General features: G+C 37.5%; 1 protein-coding gene across 1 annotated transcript in view; it reads left to right on the top strand.

Moving 5' to 3' along the window:
- Positions 1-6,000, top strand: part of LOC311243732 (PHD finger protein 20-like) — a 72,004-nt gene continuing 66,004 nt past the window's right edge. Inside the window, exon 1 of the mRNA XM_084333071.1 lies at positions 1-32. The gene's annotated coding sequence lies outside the window, so the exon portion shown is untranslated. The remainder of the gene's footprint in view (positions 33-6,000) is intronic.

The following is a 6,000-nucleotide window of genomic DNA, read 5'->3' as shown; positions in this document are numbered from 1 at the left end:
CCACGCGGAGTTTACAACGAGGAGCGCGCGAGGTAAACAACTCTATTATGTCGCGTTGTAGTATGAATAAAGCATAGTTAACTTTACGCTAAATGCTTTATTGTGATAATTTGACGATAACGATGTTATAAACTATATAAATGGTTTGCCAACGGTGTTGACTTTTGTAGCCTTTTATGTTAGCACGTGAAACTTCTAACATTAGCATGCTGCTGTTGCTGTCAGATTTGAAGCTAGCTAGTTAGCTATCACCAGGCTAAGTTTATCAGTGTAATCTGTTAAAGTTATTAATTCAGTAACGGTTGTAGGATACTCGTGTTATACAGTCTGAACACGTTTTCCCCCGGTGTCGTCTTGTGTTTGTTGTAACTGGGTAACCTTAACGTTACCGCTAGAGATGTTCTTTCTAACCAACATAGATTAGCTGCAGGCCGGGGGAGGGACATGTCTGACTGAGTGACAACAACGTAGCTTGAATGACTCTGTGAGCGCTTTGTGGCCAACCAGCTTCACCATACGGAGGGGGAAGAATAAGATAAAGCTGTTTCTTTACAAAAGTGACCATATAAAGCTTATATTATTAATTATAATATTTCTTTGGTTATTTATATGTTGTGATTTGTTGTTGGTCGTAAAGTTGTATCGAACCCGTTTCAGACGGAAGTACCGCACGTTTTGCTACTGAAAGCTGCAGAAATATTGAGGAACATTTGAGCTATTATTACAGACAGCAATTGTATACCTACTAAGATTAAGTGTGCCCATTATAATATTTCAGTTTCATATATGTGTATTATAATATTACATTCGCATGCATGTTCCTATGTCGTGTCGTGGTACAGTGCATTACGTAAAATGTAGGACACTAAATAGAGCGCGCGCAATATGCGTCATCATTTGACAGCTGTCACTACTGTGCGCCTTTTGACAAAAATCACTGCAGATGTACTTGGGCAATTATAATCATCCATTAATGTCCACAGTGGAATTTTATAATTCAATTAAATTTACAGCATTTTAAGTACTAGCTGAGCTGAGCATAAATCAGTTGACATATTTCTAATCTGTATGAGGCTACAGTGCAGGTTTTTCTTAAAGGAACATGCCAACCTTTTGGGAAATGTAGCTTATTGCTTATTTGACTCTCCATCAGAGTCATGCATGAAGATTGGTACCCTTCTTATCTCCCAGAAAGAGACCCCCAGCGTGCTAGCTAGCTTAACAGAATTACTGTAAGTGGATCCAGACCACATTATGTCATAATTTATACCTTGTTCTTATCTTTATCTATTTTCTCTTTACATTTTTTTTTATCTCATAAGCCAAATCTAATGAAATGAGTGTATACTTAGTCTGTTAGTGATAGTGTTTGTTTGTGTGTGTGTGTGTGTGTGTGTCTTTATAACTATGAAATTGATGTTTAGTGTTCTGTAAACTAGGGGTGTAAGTAACGGTACACAAAACCGTGCGGTTCGGTACGTACCTCGGTTTTGAAGTCACGGTTCACGGTAGGGTTGCAAATTGTAAGCACTTTCCTGACTCGATCATTGATAACGTTAATGAGCAATTAATCGATCAATTGTAACAAAAAATACCAAATTTACCAAACGAAAACATGCATTCGTTTGCTCAATCAAAGCCTTAAGGGTTTATTTATACAGCAGCAACATATTACAATCGAACAACACTCTCACAACATTGCATAGCATATTAAACATATAGAAACGTAGAGGCCTAGACCAGTGTTTCTCAACTGGTGGGTCGCGACCCAAAAGTGGGTCGCGGGGCCATTTTGAGTGGGTCGCGGATGTGTGTGAAAACTATCTTTGTGAAAGTGGCTTCTCAGCTCTGGTCCAGCTGAAGACAAAGCGGAGGAACAGATTGGACATTGAGCATGACCTCAGAGTTGCTTTGTCTACCATCACCCCATACTTTGAGACTCTTGTCAGGAGCAAACATCATCCCCACAGGGCTCTACGCTAACCTTTTTCACTAGGGGCACAGGTGCTCCTAAATTAAAAAATTTAGGAGCACACAAAGAAATTTAGGAGCACCCAAAAATATTTAGGAGCACAGTGAAAATATGTCAAGTAACAGAGTTTATTTTTTTTTCAAAAATAAATGTATATTTGTACTGTGCGTGCATGTGCAAACGGGAACGGGACACATCTGTGCAATAGCACATACCACCAAAGTCACTGGCCCACTGTGTGCGTGTGTGTGTATCATCTGCGTGTGCAAACGGGAATGGGACAGACATTTGAACTATTAATTAAGTGAATAATGCCTACTATGGCAAAGTTGTAGCCAACAACTAGGCCTAATAAGAAAGGCAGTGATATTGAACAAAAAGGAGACACTGGCTTTACAACCAGGGCCATCAGTAGAGGGGGGAGCTAGTGTTGCTCTTTTAGAAAAATAATCCTTTCAGGGTTGCCTATTGAAATACTGTACACCTCCAGTACAGTAGTTTGCGTGTCAGGTAGACCATTGATTGACAGTCGATTCTGCCAATTACGACGTCACACCGCTTGCACTCTGGCTGTCCGGCGCTACAGCTGGACCCATTGCCCACCTCTGCGGTTGATAACGCTAGCCAAGTTAGCTGTACACACATACACAGTGGGCCAGTTGTAGGGGTGTAACAATGCATCGCAATGCATCGATCCTACTTTGCAATATTTACAAAACATGACATTGTTTTCGAACTCTAGCCATGGGGAAATGTTTAGCCAATTCATGTTAAATTTGTATGTCTTCCCTCCGGCTCCAGTGGGTGTAGCTTCGCTAGCTACAGTGGCTACATTGGGTGCTACAGTGGGTGTAGCCTCGCTAGCTTGGCCAACTTCGCTAGCATGCTGGCTAGCGTCAGTATCTTGGTTAACGTTAACGTTAACCATCACCTCTGTAACATGAGCTGCCTCGCCTGACTTCTCATTCTCCGGTATCTTTCGCGCAAAATAAAAATGAATGGGCTTCGACATGGCTGTATTATTGTTTGACTCAGACAGTGACGCAGCCGCTGATCATTACTTTCGGTTTCCAGTCGCATGACCACAGGAAACTACTGTGATTGGAACGTTTATGCGGCTGTGAACTGTGGGACTTGTAGTTTTTTAACGATTCTCGCAGCGGAGGAAAAAAAAGGACGAATGAGAGGCTGTACTCTGCACTCGCTGGCCCCACTCGCACGCCATGCGAGTACTTGATTTTGCATGTTCGCACGCACATATTTTTAGGGGCATATGCGAGCAATATGGTTGCACTGTAGAGCCCTGCCCCAGTTATCCCATTAGTTCCCTGCATGTTAAGCTAAGAAGTCTGCTAAGAAGGATATATTTATTATTATTATTATTATTTTATTTCATTGTGTTTTTAGCCCTTAGTTGCACTTTTGTTGCAACCCCAGTTATCCCATTAGTTCCCCCAAACGTAGGTCTGTTATGTTAAGCTAAGAAATCTGCTAAGAAGCATATTATTTATTATTATTTATTTTATTTCATTGGGTTTTTAGCCCTAGTTGCACTTTTATTTCAATCCCAGTTATCCCATTAGTTCCCACAAACTTAGGTCTGTTATGTTAAGCTAAGAAGTCTGCTAAGAAGCATAATTATTTATTATTATTATTTAATTTCATTGGGTTTTTAGCCCTAGTTGCACTTTTGTTGCAACCCCAGTTATCCCATTAGTTCCCCCAAACTTAGGTCTGTTATGTTAACAGTTAAGCTAAGAAATCTGCTAAGAAGCATATTGTCAATTTAGCAATACAATTAAAAAAGTTATAGCCCTGCAAAGTAGGTGAACATCTCCATAGACAAATAGAGCTGGCAGAGGATGGTATAAGAAGGGTACAATGCCTGGCGAAGAATGGGTTAACAAATGTCTAATACAGTTTGTTTATTATTTGTGGACTTTTTACTCACCTGTTATAAACGATCTGGCTTTTATGAATACAGACACGAAGCAATTACCAGACTTGTCTTTTCATGTTCACGCTGCCCACGTCACTTCCTGCTTCCGTCGCACCGGCGTCACCAAACCGACCTGTAGGAGTCGCTGTCCATAGCGTCCAATCCCCACCCACCGGCTTTCCCACCCTCTAACACTTGCCAATTGTGTTAGTATGAACGACCGGCCAGCCGGTAGCAAGAGCTGGGCTCGAACCAAGCGTCTCCTGCGTTAGAGGCGAGCGCCTTGTCCACTGCGCCAATCAGCCGCCCACATTCATAAAACATCTATAAATCATTTGCAGATGTTATTGTGTGCCCTAATCTAAAGTGAAGACTATTCACCATTAACAAATGTCTAATACAGTTTGTTTATTATTTGTGGACTTTTTACTCACCTCACCTGTTATGAACGATCTGGCTTTTATAAATACAGACAAAGCAATTACCAGACTTGTGAGTCTACATTTGTAACAGGTGATGAAAAAGTCAACAAATAATTAACAAACCGTATTAGACATTTGTTAATGATGAATAGTCTTCACTTTAGATTAGGGCACACAATAACATCTGCAAATGATTTATAGATCTTTTAAGAATGTTTTACAAATCATTTGTTGAACATGAACAAATAAATGGAGGTATAATAGTTTTTTCATATCCATCAAAGCATCTACAACTGTGTTACTACACATTAAATAACATTATTTAATGATGAACAAATCTAGTACAAACAATGTTGATAATGAGTTATAAATAATGTATAAATCATTTGTAAATGTTATACAAATATAGTTATAAATGATTTAATAATAATTTATGAATGTATATAAATAGTTCGTTCATGATTCGTTCATGATTAGTTAATTATCTACAAATACCTTAGATGCAGTTGGCAGATGTCAAATCTGAGCTCATGAAAATTGAATGTGGGGTACCGCAAGGTTCGGTTTTGGGGCCTAAACTTTCTTTTATATATTAATGATATTTGTGATGTTTCAAAACTATTACAGTTTGTCTTGTTTGCTGATTATACCAATTTCTTTTGCTCTGGAAATAATTTAAATGAACTAGCTGAATATATTATGTATGAAATGACAAAGCAAAAAAAAATTGTTTGATGTAATAAGCTATCACTGAATCTGAAAAAAACGAAATTTATGATTTTTGGCAATCGAAAACTAGATGAAAATATAGTACTGACTGACCATTGATGGAGTTGAGATGAGAGTTAATGAATTTCGTTTTCTTGGTATAATTATGGAGGATAAATTAATTAACATCGAAATCTCACATAGCACATATTAAAAAAAAGATGTCCAAGAGTATTTTTGTTATGAATAAAGTAAAGGGTGTTAGAGTATGAGGCAATGAGAACACTCTACTGTTCACTCATCTCACCTTATCTCAGTTATTGTGTTGAAGTATGGGGGAATACTTATGGGACAAATATAAAACCATTATATATACTACAGAAGAGGGCTGTAAGAATCGCACATAAAGTGAATTATCGAGAACACACAAACACATTATTTATTAAATCTAGAATAATTAAACTTGAAGACATGGTTAAGTTTCAAACAATGTTAATTATGTTTAGGGCAAGAAATAATACACTGCCAGAAAAATGACAAAATATTTTTCATTTAGAAAGTGAGTTTAGTAGGAGGAAATACAATTATTTTAAACATCAGTTTGCACGTACCACTTAAACAGATGTGTCCTTCAGTTATTGGTGTAAAGTTGTGGAATTCTCTCCATAGCGAGCTTAAGGGATGAATAGTGTTTGTCAATTCAAAAATAATTATAAAAAAATTTAATTGAGTCAGTATGAAAGTCAAATGTGATCTGAATAGTGAGATATTTTCTTTTTTTTCTTTTATTCTTTATTATTATTATTATCATTTAATTTGTTCTTGTTTAAACTGTGGATTGTTTGTTTCTTTGTATATGGTATAAATTATTATTTTGTGTAAATTAGGTTGTACGCCGACCATCAAGTAATACTTGTTTAGTTTAGGAATAAGGGGCAGGTAACTATAAGAATTATTCT

Source organism: Notolepis coatsorum (genome assembly GCF_963971535.1).
Source record: "Notolepis coatsorum genome assembly, chromosome: 17".
Lineage (NCBI taxonomy): Eukaryota > Metazoa > Chordata > Actinopteri > Aulopiformes > Paralepididae > Notolepis > Notolepis coatsorum.
The sequence above is the reverse complement of the archived record's forward strand: the minus strand, read 5'-3'. Positions and strand labels throughout refer to the sequence as shown.